Raw genomic sequence first — 22,692 nt, 5'->3', positions numbered from 1 at the left:
GTGTGAAGTCTACTTCAGATTCTCTCTCCCTCTTCCTCTTCTTTCTCTCACATAGATAAATAAATTAAAAATAAAAAGAGGGAATAAGTCAGGTCTGGGTCTTTCTGGACTGCTGTGCCCACTGGAAAAAAAGCCCTGGAGAAATGGAGTTATAAATTTGGAATTCTAGAAATGAAGAAAGTACAACCAAGTAAAGGTGACTGGTACATTTAAAGTCATATACTGAATTCCCTATGCTGAGGAGATCTCTATATTAAGACTGAAAACAGTTAAGAGAGGAGTGTGGATATGCTGATGGTCAAATCTGTCACTTCACACTTATCTCCCATGGTCCCCCAAACACCTGCTCTCCACTTTAGCAAGGATCACTCTTCACTGTGACCTGGGCACACAGCTTATAGATATTTTCTGGTTATATTCCTGGTATTTCCTCTATTGATGATGCCTTTTCACCCAGACTATCCAAATCTCATCCTTTAGTCCAGTTCAATTACCATATTCTTGTGAATTTTTCTACCACTTTTTCAAATTCAATTTGAACTTTAACACACACAACTCCACACTAATACAACAGTTGGGAGACTTCTAATGGTCACATATAACTAATTCTTCTTTCCTTCTCAGTGCATGAGAGAATTACAATTCCCTGCCTCCTTTACAGATGGTCAGGGTCCTGAGACTTGCTCTGGTTAATGGACTGTATATGGAGATGAAGTACTTCACTTCCTTACTTAGGTACTTAATCACCAGCATTAAACCTATCTTTTCTCTCCTTCCCTTGCCACTGAAATAGACAACATTTCAGATAGTAGCCTCTGTCAGCCTGGGTCACAGAATAAAGATGAGATGGAGCAGAGTGCCCTGATAAACCACAATGGGAATTCAGCATGAGGGAGATATAAGCCTTTGTTATTATAAGCCTCTAAAATTTGTGAGCATATGTGGGAGGAGGGAATAGGAAGGTAGGGGAGACAGTGTGTTATTATAGCAGAATTCAGTTTATTCTAACTAATATAGTATCTTCTTGCTTTGAGACTATACATATCATATTACTAAGAGCCTTCATATAGTCCATACTCAGTAAATATTTATAAGAATACCTTCTATGGGCCAGCCAATGGTTTTGGTGCTGAGATACAATGGTGAACAAAATTTAAAGTCACTGACCTCAGGGTGATCATAATCTAGTGAAAGAGATAAATGTCCATCAAATAATGACATAAATAAATGTAAAGTTTAAAAGAAAAGCTGTACCATGAAGAAAAAGTACATCTGATCTAGTGTAGTATCATGGAAGGCCTTTGTGATAAAGTGATTTTTCAAGCTGAGTTATACAGATAATTAAGGATGAGCTAAGAAAGACTGGGAGGAGTGAGGAATGAGAACTTTTCAGACAGAGGGTACAGCATGTATATGTGTCCTCAGGCACTGGGGAACATGACTAATGAAAATCAAAGAAACCAATGAGATAGAAACTAAAAGTATACAGAACCTTGTAGGCCAAGCTTATGAATTGTAGGTTTTATCCTACAAGTACATAGGATGGAGACCACGGAAGAATCTAAAGATGGCAGGGACAGGGTGTCACTGCAACCTCACTGTGACATGATGAAGTTCTTTCCTAAGGTTAATGCCCATTGTCAAAACCCATGGTATTAGTCCCTTGGTTTTATCAAAGAAAGATTTATTACTGAAACAGGTCGGGAGTCCCACCAAGTCATGGGGTAAAGGACAGCTCTCTGGGAGGGGGTCCACAGCAGAGACAGAACAGAGAACAAAGAGGAATTTTATAAAGAAATCCCTCTAGTGGCACCCACCTGGCACAAAATTTGAAAGATGCATTAGGGAGAGTATGTGCTTGAGCGTAGAGGGGGCTGAGATTTAACATAGTGCTGCAAGAAGTAACAGATAGAGACAGGAAATGGACCTAGAGATGGTCAGCACTAAACCAAACTTCACAAGAGGTACAAGTTTCTTTCCCATGGTTTCTATAATTGGGGAGCACACGAGACTATACTGAATTTCAAAGAGTTTTTCTGGCTACAGCAAAGAGAATGGATCGCATACCAGTTAGGAGTGTATCCTAATATGGGTACCCATTAGAATTTTGCTATAGTGCACATAAAAAATGATAAAAGGTTAGACTGGAGTGCAGGTGGTAGAGGTACAGAGAGGACATGGAGCCTATACTGCTCTACAAACTATACAAACTAGTATAATCAATTTACATCTCCTTTGAAGGAATCATTTTTGAGGTCAATGTTGGACATCTGTTCTGTTCCCAGCCGGGTTCTCTCCTAAAAAGTAACCTGCAATTCAGCCTGTATCTTGACTCTCTTCCCTATTGCCTTTCACCACAGCCTCTACTCTTCTTGGGAACATTCTTAGGCTTGAACTTTTTCATGCTCTGTTGCAAATTAAGTCAGTTCCTTCGAGAAGAAATTAAGAACTATTTATTGTGTGTATTGCTTCTCTTCTGAGGCAAAATCTCTAAACTAGGGCTCTGGACATAGGGGTAGAGACAATGGTAAGTTTTCTCTCTGCGAAACTGACACTCCCACTCCTGGCACTGAGCCAGGTGAGTGGTAACTTGAGGTTCTCCAGATTCATCTCTGCTGGTGTGGAACCACTACCTTCAGAGCCCAGGATAGAGTGATGAGGACTTCAGCATTCTAGCATGCTATGCCCAGGTAGCATTTCTATCCTACAATTAGGGGTAGAATGGAAAAGGGAGCCCCCTATACCTTGATAGCACTTCCTGAGGGCTTAGACAGCAATAGGTCACTGGGAGCAGAACACTGAAACACTGAAGTCCTACCCCTCCCACAAAGAAAGCTCTCTGGCTGGGAGCTGTGGGGAGATGGAGCCCTGTGTTCTTGGGTATACCAGCCTGGATTGGAGCCTCCACTAACTGAACTGAGATTGGAGTGAGAAAGAGAGGTATCAATTCAAATGCCACAGACTCCTACTTTTCTTACTGAATTTTTTAAGTATTCTTAAATAAATGTTTCTTCATTTGCTGTTTGTCCTTAGGACTATTTCCAGTGGCTTTAAAATGTTTGAATAGTTTTCACCAGTTTCACTGTAGAGCAGATCAATGTCATGCCGAAGTCTCTTGCCTCTCTATGTTTGTTTTGGGTAGGCCCCTCTCACACTACCCCTGGGCACTGGCCAAGATATTGCTCGAAAATGTGATATAAGCAGAAGCTTGAGAAATGTTTGCTCTGTAGGACTTGTCCTCTCTTGATGCTGGGAACCTTCTTACCCCCATTTAAACAAGCCTGAGCTAGTCTCCTGAAGCATGGTGAATCTGCATGGAGCCAGAGTGCCAAGCTATCCCAGGTGTCCCAGGCATCACAGATTAGGCCGAGAGTGATGTCAGAAGAGCCCTGAGAAGAGAACATTCCAAAGATGGGATGCCAAAAGCACTGAATTCTGCTGAGAGAACAAGAGGACTGGAAAGTTCATTATATTGAGCTATCAAGGTTACCATTCAACTGAACAAGAACCATTTTATTAATAAAATGGGGACAAGAGATGGAGCAGAATAGGCTCAAGAGTAACAGGGAAGGGACGCCGGGGTGGCTCAGTGGGTTAAGCCTCTGCCTTCGACTCAGGTCATGATCCCAGAGTCCTGGGATTGAGCCCCACATTGGGCTCTCTGCTCAGCAGGGATTTCTGTCAAATAAATTAAAAAAAAAAAAAAAGGAGTAACAGGGAAGTAAGGTCTACTAGTCTCTAGACTAGTAGAGCTAGTAGGGAAGAGACTCAGAAGGTGCAGTTTTGCTGAGCATGGGAGATGGATCAGTCGTGAGGGCAGTGGCTCTCAACTGTGGGAGATTTTGCCCCCTAAGGTGTCATTTGGCCATGTCTGAAGATGTTTTTGATTGTCACAAATGTGGGGGAGAGCATTCTTGTGGGTCAAAATCTCAGATGCTGCTAAACATCCTCCAATGCACAGAACAGTCCCTCAGTAATACACTATTCAATCCAAGGCATCAAGAGAAACCCTAACAAAGAAAAAAAAGTTAGTGAAAGCAAACATTTTGTTTTGGTGTGTTTTTTGTTTGTTTGTTTTCTTTGTTTTAAACACAGATGAAAACAATACATTTTGATTGTCATGGAGAGGATCTAACTGAGAGGAACAGGTTGAGGGTACAGAAAAGAAAGGTGTAATTTCCTTTGGCTAAGAATTATTAATAACCTAAAAAATAAAAAAAAATAAAAATAAAGAATTATTAATAACCTTTTTTACAGAGGAGGGCACTGAGACTCCAGAGGATACGTAGTTTGTCCCAGGTGAGGAAGTCAGTGAGTGATGGGACCCAGATTCTACACCAAGCGGTTAAAGAAGCTCTTAATCCTGCTACACTGCCAACCAACAACTGCATCAGCAACACAAACCCAAAGAAGCTACTATCAAAGACTTGTCCTTCCTGCCTTCTGAAAGCTTTACTCTTACCACTCACCCATTTTCTCTATTGAAACAAGTTTTAAGCTTATTATAAAGGCTGAGCATGGCATTTAGGGAAGAGGACCTTCACCGACAGTCCAGGCTCTAATCCTTTTAGTCACATTTGGGGCCACTTGGCCTCTGCCATATGGCAAGCATAATTTCTTCTTTGGAACCCATAAAGGAGTCCACCCCTGCCTCTCCTTTCCTGTCCTTGAGATGCTCTGCAGTCCCAGCCATCACTCAGTGAGCTCTGTTGTATCTGAGAATGACAGCTAGCTCACATGTGCAGCACACACACACACAAAATGATCCAGCCCACATGAAATCTGGACTCTGACACTTTATCAGGTGTTCTGATTGTACTTTACTCTGAAGCAGTGATATTGCAGAATTCTAAGCATTATCATTTTATAATAGCCAAATGCCTTAATCATACAGTAAAAACAAATGTGCAGTTAGAGTAGCTAGAAGCACTTACACTGTACCCCAGGGACTATTAGGTGGACTAAGGGAAGTAAGAAGATGAATGGCAAATGAGGAAATGCAGGGAGGGAAGGCAACTTGGAGCCAAACAATGCATTAATATGCTGACATATCTGCGGAAGAAACTTTTAAACCTGTACCCATGCAAATACTCCAGACAGAACCTGAAAGTGTCCAGGAAACATACACCTTTCTCCCAAGGAACCCAGCTGGCCTCAGGGGAAACTAGGGAAGTGTTAAGTTAATGCAATGAGGTATGTAAGATTATAAAGAACTGTATATCCACTTTCTTGTTTTAAGAGATTCCATATCTGAACTATTTTTAAAACTCTTTGCATAGATTTCACAAGCTCCCTCTCCTACTTTTTCCAGCTTCTAATACATTTCAGTTTCAGGAAATTCTTGCATTTGGATTATATTAGGCGTATTTCCTGCTTGAATAAACTTTGAAATTCCCTGCTTACTCAATGGAGATAAAGATACCCTTCAGCACAACTTTTAAGATAACTCTTCATGGATTTGAGGTATTTCTCCCTTCTCTCTGCCATCTACCTTTCTACTTTACATATCATTCTTCCTCTTTTGCCTCCATCCCTTTTCCTCTCCTTCCTTCCTCCCTCCACCTTACCTGTCTTTTCTCTGTGGTCTTCTTACGACTTGAACCCAGGTGTGGTTGACACAAAATCCCACAAAGTGTAGACTATGTAAAATAGAAATAACCACCCTGGACTATAATCTTATTTTTTGATTTAACATAGGCACTGTGATCTATTAAAATGTTAAAGTGCAATTTCCAATGACAAGGATGGAACCAGGGATTATTATGCAAAGCTAAATAAGTCAGTCAGAGAAGGACAGATACCATATGATTTCACTCAAATGTGAAATTTAAGAAACAAAACAAATGAGCAGAGGGAAAAGAGAAATAGAAACCAAGCAACAGACTCTTCACTATAGAGAACACACTGATGGTTACCAGAGTGGAGGTGGGTGGGAAGATGGGTGAAATAGGGGATAGGGATTAAAGAGTGCTCTTGTTGTGGTGAGTACTGGGTATTGTACACAAGTGTTGAATTTCTATATCGTACACCTGAAACTAATGTAATACTGTGTTAACTAACTGGAATTAAAAACTTAAAAGCAAACAAAAAAGGCCCCAGATTTCTCTTAGGGTAAGAACAGACATGGCAGACATCTACTGAACTAAGGCAAGGAGGGGATTTAGGGCTCTAAATACTCTTAAGATAGATATTCAATTGGTCCTTCTGTTTTTAACTCTATCTTTACACCCATTTTCAGAGATACTACCAATTCTTATATGTTTGGCGTCTTCTCCAGGATAACTAAGCTGCTTCTCATCTTTTCTTACTGTGTGTTCAGGAAGCTACTTTCTCAGATCAAGGGTTAGGGTTAAGGTTAGGTTGTATACTGGTATTTTGTTGAGACCTTTCCAGAGCAGAAAATCCCGACTTCTGCTGGGGTGAGGGTTAGGATTAGCATTAGGGTTAGGGGTTACAGGTTAGTGGTCAGAGTATATGCCTGGAAATTCTGGAGTAAAAGAAAATGTCAAAAGTGCAAAATTTTAGGGGCACTTGGGTAGCTCAGTTGGTTGAGCCTTTGCCTTCAGCTCAGGTCATGATCTCAGGGTTCTGGGATAGAGTCCTGCATCAGACTCTCTGCTCTGCAGGGAGCCTGCTTGCCCCACCCCCCGCCTGCTTCTCTGCTTACTTGTGATCTCTGTCAAATAAATAAATAAAATCTTTTTTAAAGAAGTGCAAAATTTTAAATCTAGAATATTATCAAATATATCAATCATCTGAGAAGCAATATAATTTTACTATTACTACTATGGCATGTTTTTCTATGGCTTCCTTTGAAAGTGTACAGAAGTAGTTTAATTTCCCCCATTTTCCATATTTTCAACACAGCATCACTGGAACAGAATAAATGGCTGAAATGGCAATTTGCCACCAATCCTGTACCACTCTGAGAGGAGTATATCAGAAGAGAATATCATTTACTGTTGACTAAAACATTAAAGATGAAATGATAACATTTGAATCAAGTGCTTTTCATGAAAAATCACTAAATATCTACTAAAAAGTATTGAAAACACTTTGGATCAGAGCCTAGCCTTTTATTACAGAGCTTGAATTACTCTTTGGCATTTCTGCTATTTTCCATAGAAGCCAAGCTTAAGAAAGGCAGGATCCAAGAAGATCTAGGATATGCTTTAATCTTTGGAGATTCCATTCCTGGACAGTGACTGAGACAAAGATATGAACAATTTTATTCAAATAAAATTGAGCAGGGAAAGATCACCTTCCTGTCACTCTTCCCACTCAAGTATCACTTTACACAATAGTTGCTTTCATTCTCCTCTCTAACATTTGCATACCAAAGTCTGTGATAGTGACTTGGGCGACACATAAAAGGGAGGCATCTTCCATGTGGGAACCCTGTCTAAAAGCCTGATGTCAATAAAGTATGGAGGAGGTCAGGTGATCAAATACCAGTGAGCAGTGCTATAGTAAATCATTTCTAGGCATTGGACAGAACTATTCTTGGGCTTCTTTATTAAAAACACATGCCCCTCTTATTCACTTCCACTTAAAGGAAGGACCCAAGGCTGGTTTGTTGAGACTATCCACTCATGTGAATTCTTTGCGAGCAACTGTATAGCACCAACAGCGCCTGAGCAGTTAGCAAAGAACAGCATTTAGACTACCCACCTAATTATCACAAAATTCACAGCTAAGGTAGATGACTTCACAAAATAGCTTCCTCTCTTTCTCAAATGAAAATGGTGAGGAACAGCTCACAGGTCTTCAGAACAAATTGACAGATGTCTGAGCTGCCTTCCACACTGCAGATGGTCCCAGAATGGGCATGCGGTAGGCAGCATTCTGGTTAACAGGGCTCATTCTGGTTAATTTATCTACCTCCATTACCCCTGCCATTCAAGTGCTGAGGTTCAGACAAGCTGTCCCTTCCATTAATTTCCAGTCACAAATAATGAAACAGCACCATCTTAAGTAAGCTACCACTAACTGTATCAGAATATAATGAAACAGCACCATCTTAAGTAAGCTACCACTAACTGTATCAGAATATAATGAAACAGCACCATCTTAAGTAAGCTACCACTAACTGTATCAGAATATAATGAATTAGAACTAGAACTCATACCCCACAACTTCTCATATTTAGCAATTATTACAGCAATGTTGGAAATTATATTCTTATCTCCCAGAAGGTAAAAGTGTTTACACAACTGTGCCTTAGGTAAACAGGGAACTAGAGAATAGCCAACCAATTATCAAGATTAATTTTGCACAAGTCAGAATGTTGGGCTGACTTTCTGAAGTATCTTGCATTTCTTACATGCTGTGCATTGAAGATAGAAACTGGTTTTCACTAACTTTATTTAAGGAAAATTACTCAAACATGCAAGCTGTTTGCATCTAGTTGTGGAATCATCAGCATTTGTCAGATTACTACAATGACAGGCTGATTTTGATCAAATCATAATCAAATGGAGGATTATAATCATAATCCTCCATAATCATATGGAGGATTTTGATCCTCCATACTTTATTGACATGTATTATCAGACCCAGGCTCTCACTTGCCCCAAGTCACCTAATGTGAAAAGGTGGCTCATGGAACCACTCTCTAACTGGTAAAATACTACACACATAGTAGGGATTCTTATGTAAATTAACAAGTTCTCATGGTATCTGTTCTAATGGGCCCATAACTCACTGCTACGTTGGGTAAACTGGGCTCTTTTCAGTTGTGTTTTACATTCTGGTATTCTGGCTCATGGGAAGTCTCCCCTCTTCAAAGTATTATGTTCTACACATTTATAATACAAAAACTTTCCTTGTATGTTCTTTCTCTCATATCCCTGTTGATATATAAGTAAGTTTTGCCCTAGTTTTCAAACAGAAAAGTTCTGATTCTCAAAATGCCAGACTCCTGGTAAAGCTTAGTAGATTCTACTTAAGGCTAATGAGATCGAGCTGGAAACCAAGAATTCCTAGAGGAGTGTCACATGCCAGCAAACTTTGAAATTGGTTGTTATGTTATTACAACTGGCTATTTTCAAGTTATCTTAAAGTTCTCTTTTCATAATACAATATAAATGTACTTCTCTCAGAAATTTCCTACACTTTACAGTCCTCTGAGTAATTTCCAGCTATATTCCTTAGAAAGCAGGGCTGGGCAAGTTTTTTCCCCTCTTGCAACCTGCCATACCTTTCCTGATCCACACTTGAACAGGAGATGAGTTCCTACTTATACATCTTAGAAACAGAAAGCTGGGGACTCTTAATGGCCAGATAACAGGCTCCAGGTTTGTAGGTCTACAGAAGGACAAACTTGTCCATCTGGTTCTATAAGTGAGAGTTACTAGTAGCTCCCCTGTGTGTGTATTATTAACTCCATCCTGAGGATAAAGTGAAAACTGGAAATTGTAGAATATGCATACTTGCTACTGAAAGCTTATGAATTCCTGAAATGTGAGATGCAGATATTGATAAAAAGGAGTATTAACCTTTCAAAGTCGTATTTAAAAGGAAGCTCCATGCTTTGTCAAAGATTAGTTGACCATAGAGTTGAGGGTCTATTTCTGGGCTCTCTATTCTGTTCCATTGATCTATGTGTCTGTTTTTGTGCCAGTACCATGCTGTCTTGATGATGACAGCTTTGTAATAGAGCTTGAAGTCCGGAATTGTGATGCCACCAACTTTGGCTTTCTTTTTCAATATCCCTTTGGCTATTCGAGGTCTTTTCTGGTTCCATATAAATTTTAGGATTATTTGTTCCATTTCTTTGAAAAAGATGGATGGTACTTTGATAGGAATTGCATTAAATGTGTAGATTGCTTTAGGTAGCATAGCAGGAAAGAATGTCCAATGGAAAAAAGACAGCCTCTTTAATAAATGGTGTTGGGAAAATTGGACAGCCACGTGCAGAAAAATGAAACTGGACCATTTCCTTACTCCACACACAAAAATAGACTCAAAATGGATGAAGGACCTCAATGTGAGAAAGGAATCCATCAAAATCCTTGAGGAGAACACAGGCAGCAACCTCTTCGACCTTAGCCGCAGCAACATCTTCCTAGGAACATCGCCAAAGGCAAGGGAAGCAAAGGCAAAAATGAACTATTGGGATTTCATCAAAATCAAAAGCTTTTGCACAGCAAAGGAAACAGTTAACAAAATCAAAAGACAACTGACAGAATAGGAGAAGATATTTGCAAACGACATATCAGATAAAGGACTAGTGTCCAAAATCTATAAAGAACTTAACAAACTCAACACCCAAAGAACAAATAATCCAATCAAGAAATGGGCAGAGGGGCGCCTGGGTGGCTCAGTGGGTTAAGCCGCTGCCTTCGGCTCAGGTCATGATCCCGGGGTCCTGGGATCGAGTCCCGCATCGGGCTCTCTGCTCAGCAGGGAGCCTGCTTCCCTCTCTCTCTCTCTGCCTGCCTCTCTGTCTACTTGTAATCTCTGTCTGTCAAATAAACAAATAAAATCTTTAAAAAAAAAAAAAAAGAAATGGGCAGAGGACATGAACAGACATTTCTGCAAAGAAGACATCCAGATGGCCAACAGACACATGAAAAATTGCTCCATATCACTCGGCATCAGGGAAATACAAATCAAAACTACAATGAGATATCACCTCACACCAGTCAGAATGGCTAAAATTAACAAGTCAGGAAATGACAGATGCTGGCGAGGATGCGGAGAAAGGGGAACCCTCCTACACTGTTGGTGGGAATGCAAGCTGGTGCAACCACTCTGGAAAACAGCATGGAGGTTCCTCAAAATGTTGAAAATAGAACTGCCCTATGACCCAGCAATTGCACTACTGGGTATTTACCCTAAAGATACAAACGTAGTGATCCAAAGGGGCAGTGCACCCGAATGTTTATAGCAGCAATGTCCACAATAGCCAAACTATGGAAAGAACCTAGATGTCCATCAACAGATGAATGGATAAAGAAGATGTGATATATATACACAATGGAATACTATGCAGCCATCAAAAGAAATGAAATCTTGCCATTTGCGAAAACATGGATGGAACTAGAGCGTATCATGCTTAGCGAAATAAGTCAAGCAGAGAAAGACAACTGTCATATGATCTCCCTGATATGAGGAAGTGGTGATGCAACATGGGGGCTTAAGTGGGTAGGAGAAGAATCCATGAAACAAGATGGGATAGGGAGGGAGACAAACCATAAGTGACTCTTAATCTCATGAAACAAACTGTGGGTTGCTGGGGGGAGGGGGGTTGGGAGAAGGGGGGTAGGATTATGGACATTGGGGAGGGTATGTGCTTTTGGGTAAATTGGAAGGGGAGGTGAACCATGAGAGACTATGGACTCTGAAAAACAATCTGAGGGGTTTGAAGTGGCGGGGGGTGGTGGGAGGTTGGGGTTCCAGGTGGTGGATATTATAGAGGGCACGGCTTGCATGGAGCACTGGGTGTGGTGAAAAAATAATGAATACTGTTTTTCTGAAAATAAATAAATTGGAAAAAAAAAGTGGGAGGAAAAAAAATATCTGATAAAATTCAAAAAAAAAAAAAAAGGAAGCTCCATGAGGTGCCTGGGTGGCTTAGTGGGCTCTAAGCCGCTGCCTTCAGCTCAGGTCATGATCTCAAGGTCCTGGGATAAAGCCCTGCATTGAGCTCTCTGCTCAGCAGGGAGCCTGCTTCCCCCTCTCTCTCTGCCTGCCTCTCTGCCTACTTGTGATCCCTCTCTCTGTGTCAAATAAATACATAATATCTTAAAAAAAAAAAAAAAAAAGGAAGCTCCTTTTGGCAACGATTTTCAGGGATATGGTTGACTCCTAAGGAGTAAGTTCAAAGGTTCTCAAGGTGGTGATCTGTAATGTTTAGTATGCTAGTACTCTCTAATAGAGATCTATAAAATATACCTCAAATATTAGTTTACTAGTGAGTGTAGTTAATAATGCTACAAATGCATTATGAGTGAAGCTCCTTTATATAAAATTGTTATTCAACTCAAAAAATAATGCCCACTCTTGAGATCTTCTACCAGGTTTTCTCCATGGATACTTGTTATATTCTTGGGATCATACTGTGGCCAGAGTTATACCCAAATTTACATAAAAATATGCTAGATTATAATGGAATTCTTTTGTGATTGAGTAACACAGTATACAAATTCTATATATGGAGAGACCAAAGCATAGAGAAATTATATTACTTTCCTCACATTGGAGAAATCTAGGAGGAAAGTGCATATTCTCTGGGGAATTATAAAGGAAGGAGTTGCTTGTGTACTATGCAATTCTAATTTTGTAATGGCTGGCTGTTCTCATATTCTCATATTCCTAAAGAAGGAATGAGAGATATGGAATGAATAAAATAATTTCACTTGGAATATTATGTTAAGAGCTTATCACTGGGGCGCCTGGGTGGCTCAGTTGGTTAAGTTGCTGCCTTCAGCTCAGGTCATGATCCCAGGGTTCTGGGATCAAGCCCCGCATCGGGCTCCTTGCTCAGCAGGGAGCCTGCTACTCTCTCTGCCTTTGCCTGCCACTCTGCCTGCTTGTGTGCTCTCCCTCTGTGTCTCTGTCAAATAAATAAATAAATAAATAAATAAATGAATTTAAAAAGAGCTCATCGCTAACAAATGAACAGTTGGTGTTCATCAGTTGATGAAGAAGTCACAAATAACTCATGCTTCTAGCTTCTAAGACCCTTAAAATTTACTTGGGGAGGCAAGGCACAGAAATATGAAAGATATACATAAGAAAGTAGATTAGCTGCCAATTAATGTGACAGCTCAGTGTAAAGGAAAACAACACTGAGTTGGGAATCACTACACAGATTCTAATTCTGATTAGCCATGAACTACCTTAGTGACACTGAGAATGTCAAAATCTCCCTGGTCCTCAATTTTCTTACCTAGTTATATTTACTGAGTGTTTACTATGTGTGCCAGCCATCTTACAAATATTTTCTCATTTTGTCCTCAAAGCCACTTTAGAAAGTAGATAATATTATTCTATTATTGGGCCCTACTTTACTGATAAGGAAACTGAAGCAAAACAATATTAAGTAACTTGTCCAGGATTATACTCTTAGTATGTGGCAGAGGATTCAAATTTATATTCTCAAACAGGAGAAGGTTGGGCAGCCTAAGAATGATATGTGTGTGCATGTGCGTATGTATGTGTATGAAAGAAAAAGTACAAATGTCGGAGAGGTTTTTTTAATTTGCATTATATGACATGTGATATCATACATGATAAAGAAATTACCAACTATCTGGACAAGCTATGAAACATGATAAGGTTCTGTCCATATCACATGCCAGTAGGGAGCCCATTTCTTGAGGCTGTCTCTATGACCACATGAGCCTGATTCTCTGGTTCATTTCTTTACAATATGATCATGTCGAGCACACATAAATTACTCTCAACATTGAGACACAACTTTCCCATAGAAAGTAACCTGCTATATTTTATACTTGAGATGACATTAATTACTCTCACACTAAATCTAACACACTTATTTCTCTCTAGACATGAGTTACAGGAATTTTCATGGTACCTGATAGTTATTCCTCATCTATTATAGGTATAGCATAAAACATTACTGCTTTTGTTTTGTTTTCTTGCTTTATATTACTTTAAGGAGAAACATGGAGATATTTAAACTCAAATCCATTTACTTAAATCCATTTTATGATGATAGTACAAAAGTTAGGTGTTTAGGGGTGCCTGGGTGGCTCATGGGTTAAGCCTCTGCCTTCGGCTCAGGTCATGATCTCAGGGTCCTGGGATCGAGGTGCGTATCAGGCCCTCTGCTCAGCAGGGAGCCTTCTTCGCCCCTCTCTCTCTACCTGCCTCTCTGCCTACTTGTGATCTCTCTCTCTCTCTCTGTCCAATAAATAAATAAAGTCTTTTTTTTTAATTAGGTGTTTATATGTGACTCATAAGCACTCAAAGCTGTTTTCATTCGTACTGGTCACTTCAAATATCAGCGTTATAGCTTCTGTGGGTAGGATTTTTAAAATGATAGAAGAAGAGTACTGTATTGGTCTAACGCTATCTACCTAAACATTACTTGTACTTCGAAATCTTGATTTTTTTTGTGCTTTATTCATGACTCATTTCATTTCTTTTCTTTTTTTAAGATTTTATTTATTTATTTATTATATTTATTTATTTATTTTCAGCGTAACAGTATTCACTAAAATTTTATTTATTTATTTGACATAGAGAGAGCAAGCTCAAGCAGGGGAAGCAGCAGGCAGAGGCAGAGAGAGAAGCAGGCTCCTAAGCAAGGAGCCTGAAGAGGGGCTCCATCTCAGGACCCTGGGATAATCATGACATGAGCTGAAGCTAGACACTTAAATGACTGAGACACCCAGGTGCCCCATTCATGACTCATTTCAAGTTAACACTTTTTTGGGTTTTTTTGCTCTGTATATCTCACGGTGTCTTCAGATAAAAACCATACATCTTTGAGCTACAGCCAACAAGTGACTGTGCACCAAGGTGTATACTTCAGTATCTCTAGCCCTCTAGTGAAGCAGTTAGTTCCATCATTTTTGGAAGGATGGCAGATATATAAGAAATATAAGTGAAACTTCCAACAGCTATTATTATACCTGGTTATATAAACTCATTAAGAAAATTTTTATTTCATAAATGACTTAATTTATTTTCAAATTCAGTCCTGAGTAAATATTAATAATGGTTATAAAACTGATGCTAGATTTTCCTAGGCTTATGTATCTTGTATCTCTGCAACACAGATCCTTAATTTCTGTTGAATGGATAAATGAATGAATGGATGAATGAATAGGTAGATGAATATCTAATCATTATAAACGGTATATTATGTGAATAAAGAAGTAAGCCTCAGGATATAATTTGCTACCATCTGGGCTGCCGTCTCTCTTAATTGCTTGAGTCTAGACTATGAGGCGGATAAATCCTTCCCTCTCTATCAAGGCCTATATTTAGTTAAGGTTTTTTCTGTCATTTCATTTTGGTTTTCCTACATATTGGTTTTACTCAATTACTGATATATTTTTTGTTTCTTTTTTCTTTGCTTTATTTCTGAGTAATTTAAATCAAATAAGTTTTAAAAAATTGTACCAGTCATTATTCAAGAAACAACAGTTAATCCAGTGTAAGTTTGAATACAGCATTATCAAGGCTGTCTCAAAATATTAAACCAATGGCATAAATTGGGTGGTACCACATAAGGCTATACTTTCAGAGGGGTCATTATCAATGTCATCAACAGCAGCATTTACTGAGTCGATGCTATGTTCCAGGCCTAAGTTCTTTATAAATATTCACTTACATAATTCTCATAACAAACCAATATAAGGAAGATAATGTTGGGTTCTTTATATTTTCAAGTAGCCTTAACATTGTTAGTACACAGAAGAGAAGAGTAACTAGGGAATAAGCTTCTAGCATTATAAGAAGTAAAGAAAATTTTCCATGTATTCAGATAAATTTACATTATCTTTTCTATCCAATATCAATAAAACAATTTCTCCCAAACACAGTGCAATTTAGAGTGGCAGCTATGTGTTTCAGGAAATAAAGTATGGAGAGTTAAAAATCTAAAAAACAAATACCATCTATTGTCACCATCATTTCATAAGATAAAGGTCATTTCAAACTAAAAACGCTGGAAAGATATAAGCTTATAATAAAGGTCATTCCTTTAATTGAATAAGAATGTGAAAGATTTCTGGTGTTTAATTTCTGACTTCAGACCTAGCTAATGAAAATCTCCCCAATGACTGGCACAAGTCTTTGTACAGGTATTTGGGAATCACAAAACATCAGGCCATGGCAGCCACACTTACGAATAAATTTTTCTGAAAGCAGGTGTAACCTACATTGAGCAGGCTCTACTTTCCCCCGTCTTTACACTGTCTTTACACTGGTACCATATTCACCTTAAAGGCTTATTGCACCTTTTCAAATCTAGCACTAAAATTCACTGGGATATCATTTTCTCAAGAGGTTATATAACAATATGGAGAAAGTATTTTACCTCACATACTAGCTTTATAAATATTCCCTTTAAATATCTTCTTTCTTCCCTCAAAGTACATCTCTGAATGCCAGATTCCTCACCCTTCCTCTCTCTGTGCCACTTTCTATCTACAATTCATAAGCTCCTTACAGCTCCCACCCCCATCCCACCACTTCTGGCTTTTAACTTTTGTCTCCCACTCACTGAAACTCTAACCTGGCTTTATCTAAACCTATCCCCACCTGCCCAAAACAAATTGTATTATCCAAAGATGAATATATAAATCTTGCATTATGTCATGACTGGCATTCCTCTCACAGGTACGGTCTATGTTCTCTCCCTTTAAATCCTGGAAGAAGCTTGTGAATGACCTGACCAATGAAGTATGGCCAAAGTGATGCTCTATAGTTTCCCAAGTTAGATCACAAAAAAGACACTGTTGCTGGCAGGCTCTCTCACTCTCACTTTCTCTCTCTCCATCTTTCTCGCTCTGTCTGTGTGTCTCACATTCCATCTCCGCAACTGCCCCCACCTCCCAACCCTGCTTGCTCTTGGATCCCAACCACTCCATCTTTCTCTCTCTGTGTGTCTCACGTCCCATCTCTGCAACCTGCCCCCCACAACCCTGCTTGCTCTTGGATCCCAACCACTATGCTGTGAAAAAGCCCAAACTACCCTTAGGGAGAGAATCCTTGGACAGGAACTGTATTATCTGTATGCATCATCATAAATATAAGCAAACGGTCTTTCAGATAATTCTAGTCACCAACCTTTAGGATCTTCCTCTGAGGCCTTAGCCATCGTAGAGACCAGTCATCTACACTTTACCTGGTTCAACTTCTTAACTCACAGAAATCATGAGAGATAATAAAATATTATTGTTGCCCTGAGTCACTAAGTTTTTGGGTGTTTTCTTATGGAGAAGTAGATAATTAATACATCTCCTTATGAAGGAGCTCCCTGACCATTTATTTTTACTAGTGTATTCCTCTTGGGAAGGTTAAGGAGGGGATGGTTAAGGTTTCCCCAACTTCTTTGTTAAACTGCTTTTCAAAATCTTCACCAAATAAGCACTGGTCTAATTCAATCATAGGCAGTATTTCTTCTAGCTACTTAAAAAGAAATGTTTTTAAGTCTTTAAAAAAATGGTCTAATGGGGGCACCTGGGTGGCTCAGTTGTTAAGCATCTGCCTTTGGCTCAGATATCATGAGGCCGATATCCTCATTCAGGATTTACCGACCCAATATTCTGGCAGTTATTTCAGTAGCATGAAGGAATGTGTTTGGGTGAGAGGGTTAGACCCAAGGGTAATAAAAGAAAAGCAGAAAAGACTAAAACATCATGATCCCAGGGTCCTGTGATCGAGCCCTGAACTGGGTTCCTTGCTTGGCAGGAAGCCTGCTTCTCCCTCTCCCACACCCCTTCCTTGTGTTCCCTCTCTCACTGTGTCTCCCTCTGTCAAATAAATAAATAAAATCTTTTTAAAAAATGGTCTAATGTTTATATGAGTAAAACATGAGATTTGGAAACATGTCCTAGTTATGCAGAAGAAAAACACTGCAAATGCAAATATATTTTGATAATTAAATATATCAAAATATTTATTTGTTAAATATTTATATTCTGTAAAACTGAAACAAAAAATGAAATAGACTATTATTTTAAGTTAATTCATATTTCTCACAAAAAAAGGAATAATAACCTTTATAGACTCAACGAACTTCTTCATTAACATTCACTTGATAAAGCTGGAAAAAAGCTTAACATTGATTTGATCATAAAAGCAATGCTTAATATTGCAGAATATACTTTTCAGTAAGCTTGGAAATCTGCATTTACTAACATAACTTCACAGTTCTCAATCTATTCTTGGCAAGATATTACAATGGCTGAGCAGTGCCAGTGCTTATCAAATTATTTATATTGCTCACAGTACTATAAGCTACAAGGAATATTGTGCACATTTTTAATATTATATAATACATCTGTTTAAATGATACCTAAAAAGGCAGCAATGTTCTCCAACCTGCCTTACTTACACAATTTAAACTACATAGAGTATGGAAAGAACTAGTAACAAGGCTTTGGGAAAAGGAGAATCATTCAAAAGTCACACTGAATTTGGACCACACTAAAAGCTCAATTCCTTAGAAGGTTTTTATATTCCTTATTTATTTATTTATTTGACAGAGAGAGGTCACAAGTAGGCAGAGGAAGGCAGAGAGAGAGGAGGAAGCAGTCTCCCCACGGGGCACAGAGCCCGATGTGGGGCTTGATCCCAGGACCCTGAGACCATGACCTGAGCTGAAGACAGAAGCTTAACCCACTGAGCCACCCAGGCGCCCCTATATTCCTTATTTAAAGAGGGAGAGGAATAGCAAGAAGTGATATGACAAGGAATATTACTGCCAGTCTAGAAGAACTGGGTAACTATAAAAGGGACACCTTTCTCAAAATTATTTTAGCATATGAGGCCGATATCCTCATTCAGGATTTACCGACCTAATATTCTGGCAGTTATTTCAGTAGCATGAAGGAATGTGTTTGGGTGAGAGGGTTAGACCCAAGGGTAATAAAAGAAAAGCAGAAAAGACTAAAACATCAGAGATGGCTGTTATTATTAGAAATGGCAGATATAGGGGCGCCTGGGTGGCTCAGTTGGTTAAGCGACTGCCTTCAGCTCAGGTCATGATCCTGGAGTGCTGGGATTGAGTCCCATATCAGACTCTCTGCTTGGCAGGGAGTCTGCTTCTCCCACTGACTCTCCTCTTATGATCTCTCTCTCTCTCTCAAATAAATAAATAAAATCATTAAAAAAAAAAAGAAATGGCAGAAATAAAGCTATTTTAGCCCAAACTGTGGCACAGGCATATTGAGTAAGAACTCCTTTCTATTCCCAAAGACATGGCTGCAAAATGTTACCACCTTGAAGGTATCCTTCTTTTAAGATTTTACTAGAGTATCAGGTAAGAGATCGCTTTTCAGACAGATTTAGAAGATGACATATAATGAACCCCAAGTCCTTTTTTCTTGTTTCTCATAATGAAGTTTGGTGAATACTTGTGTTAAGTAAGTTCATGTATGTGAATGATAGGCAGAACAATACCTGAAATATAATGGGTGCACAAAAATATTTCTTTACTCTAAACCTCCTAACAAAATTACATAACACATATCTCAAATGCATAACATATAGTTGTATAAACCCTCTAAGAATATATTATTTGAGTCAGTACATCTTCTGTTAGAAATTTGCCCAAAGTAATCTACAGATTCAATGCAACATTACCAAAACACCACCAGCAGTTTTCATAAAACTAGAACAAATAACACTAAACTTTTGTATGGAACCACAAAAGACCCTGAATAGCTAAAGAAATCTGGAAAAAGTAGAACAAAGCTGATGATATCACAATTCTAGATTTCAAGATCTACTACCAGGCTACAGTAATCAAAATAGTATGGCACCAGAACAAAAATAGGGACATATATCAATAGAACAGAAAAGAGACCCCAGAAATAAACTGATGATTATATACTCAATTAATCTTTGACAAAGGTGGCAAGATTACACAAAGGAGAAAAGAGAGTATTTTCAATAAATAATGCCAGGAAAACTGGACAGCCACATGTAAAAAAAAGAAACTGGACCACCATTGAACACCATACACAAAAACAAACTCAAAATGGATTAAAAACCTAAATGTGAGTCCCTAAACTATAAAAATCCTAGAAGAGAGCCCAGGCAGTAATTTCTCTAACACTGGCAGTAGCAACATTTTTCTAGATATGCTTCCTAAGACTAGGGAAGCAAAAGCAAAAATAAACTATTGGAATTATATAAAAATAAAAAGCTTTTGCAGAGCAAAGGAAGCCATGAATAAAACAAAAAGGAAACCTGCTGAATGGAAGAAGATATTTTCAAATGATATATCCAATAAGGGATTACCATCTAAAATATATCAACAATGTATACAACTCAACACCAAAAAACCAAGCAGTCCAATTAAAAAATAGGCAGAGGATCTGAGTGAACATTTTCTTAGATGGCCAACAGTTAAATGAAAAAATGCTCAGCATTGCTAATCATCAGGGAAATCCAAATCAAAGCACAATGACACAGCGCATTTTAGAATGGTTAAAATAAAAAGGAAAAGAAATAACAAGCGTTGGTGAGAATACAGAGAAAAATGAACCGTCATACACTGTTGGTGGACATGTAAATTGGTACAGCTACTGTGAAAACCAGTAAGGAGTTTCCTCAAAAATTAAAAACAGAAATGCCTTATAATCTAATAATTCCACGATTGGTTATTTACCCAAAGAAAATGAAAACACTAATTGAAAAATATTTATGCACTCTTATGTTTGTTGCAGCAGTATTTATAATAGCCAAGGTAAGAAAGCAACCAAAAGTCCATCAATAGATGAATGGATAAGGAAGATGTGATTACACACACACACACACACACACACATATTACACAGCCACAAAAAAAGGATGAGAGCATGGCATGCAAGACATCATGGATGGATGGAAAGGGCATTATGCTAAGTGAAATAAGACTGAGAAATACAAATACCATATTATTTCACTCATAAGTAGAATATAAAAAAATAAAAAACCAAACAACCAGAAAACATCAACAATAAATTAATTCAAAAAAGCAGAATGAGGGCGCCTGGGTGGCTCAGTGGGTTAAGCTGCTGCCTTCGGCTCAGGTCATGATCTCAGGGTCCTGGGATCGAGGCCCGCATCGGGCTCTCTGCTCATCAGGGAGCCTGCTTCCTCCTCTCTCTCTGCCTGCCTCTCTGCCTGCTTGTGATCTCGTTCTGTCAAATAAATAAATAAAATCTTTAAAAAAAAAAAAAAAGCAGAATGACTAATTCATAGAATAACTGGAAGCTTGTCCTCTTTACCAGTCCAGGAAGTCCTCTTTACCCATTTTTCCCATCCTCCCACCCCCATTCCCACTGGCAACCATCAATTCCCTGTATTTATAGGTCTGATTCTGTTCTAAAGAGAACTTGTTGATCTTATTTGGTGGTTAATTAAAACACTATGTATGATAACAGTTGATGCTGGTAAGAGTCCAATCCATCTAGCTAGTAATCCTTTCAATTTTAGCAGGTATTTTCCCCAGGGAATGTCTGCTTGGCAATTCAATTGGCATGTGTAGCCCAAGTAACAAATCAGTTATTCGGTTAACTGGGTGCCTGCCAACTTGCAGGAACATGCTGTCCCATCCAAGGCCATTTCTCTGCTCAAAATAAGAAGGAAATCCCTGGGGATATCAGAGAAATTGGCTGGAATTGGCTCAAGCGTCCAGCTTTCAGGACACTACAAGGATTACTCTGCTCCTCTTCGTTGAAGCCTGAGGATTCCACCAGACAGAGAGTCTTCCTGTTTAATATTCTGTCCCAGTTATTTTAACCACAATAACTGCCAGCTACAAGGATTGCCTTTCGGTAGCAGGCAGGTATTAGGCTCTATCTCATACCTTCCCCTTTCTATTGTAGCCATCATTTCTGTCCTTCTGGAGGGGAATGTCATCCATTTAAGAGCCACCTCATTCCTTTACCACCATCCCTTCCACCTACCTGAAGTTTCTCTCATTCAGATCTCCCTTTTCCATGTGAGGATTTACCACCAAATAAGATCAACAAGTTCTCTTTATGGGACTGTTGGTGGTAATTAAAAGGAATAATTAAATGTCATCGCATTCTGCTCCCTAAGTCTCTCTTGTGCTGCAATCAGAGGAAACTGTGTTTCACTTCCTCACAGACAAAATTATCTGATATTCTTTCTGAAAGAAAAAACAAGACCTTGCATATAAGATCCCTTGACTTCTAGAACCCACAGACAAAAGTGGAAAGGGAATGAACTTAATTCTGAATCAGACAATGGTGCAAAAGCAAGAGTTCAAAATTAGGGGGGATTAGTCCAGGTCTTAGATGGCAGGAAATCCTGATAATAAAGTAGGAGATCACAAGAACAATAGGATGTTGACCTATAATCAAGAATATGAGCTCCGGGTAGGTCCAAGCAATTACTGTGCCCTTTGGTTACGTTAACCAACAGTTTTCAGCCTGAAGGGCAGTTCTGTACCCCCAACCCCTTGGAGACATGCCCTGCCCCCTTGCCCTTCCTCACAAAGACTCCACCTCCCCGATTGCTCTTCCCAGGGTCCATGGGTCCTGTGCCCCGAGACTGACTTTGGGCTGGGGTATAACCACAACCACAGCAGAGGCATCATTTTAAAGATTCATGTATTGTAAAATCTTTCAGTAACCTTATAGCACCCACAAAGTCAGAGTGAAAAACCAAGAAACATTATGGGTATATGTATATGCATATGTATATGTGTATGAGTGTGTGTTTTTAAATTTTTATTTATTTATTTGAGAGAGAAAGGGAGAGAGAGTGAGAGAGTGAGAGACAGCATGAGAGCAGAGAAGGTCAGAAGGAGAAGCAAACTCCCCATGGAGTTGGGAGCCCGATGCAGGAATTGATCCCAGGACTCCAGAACCATGACCTGAGCCAAAGGCAGTTGCTTAACCAACTGAGCCACCCAGGTGCCCCTGTATATGTGTGTTTACAGTAGGTCCTGGAGAGAAAGAGGATGAGCAGAGTAGATTTATAGTGAAGATAATGAAGTATAAGGGGCCAAGATTTCTGCTTACCCAAGTAC

At 39.1% G+C, this 22,692-nt stretch overlaps 1 protein-coding gene across 9 annotated transcripts in view; it reads right to left on the bottom strand.

The window, feature by feature from the left end:
- PDE4D (phosphodiesterase 4D) overlaps window positions 1-22,692 on the bottom strand; it is a 1,300,895-nt gene that overhangs the window by 927,576 nt on the left and 350,627 nt on the right. The gene's annotated exons all lie outside the window — the stretch shown is intronic.

Source organism: Neovison vison, chromosome 1 (genome assembly GCF_020171115.1).
Source record: "Neovison vison isolate M4711 chromosome 1, ASM_NN_V1, whole genome shotgun sequence".
NCBI classification, from domain to species: Eukaryota; Metazoa; Chordata; class Mammalia; order Carnivora; family Mustelidae; genus Neogale; species Neogale vison.
Note: the sequence above shows the minus strand (reverse complement) of the source record. Positions and strands in the feature narration are given on the sequence as shown.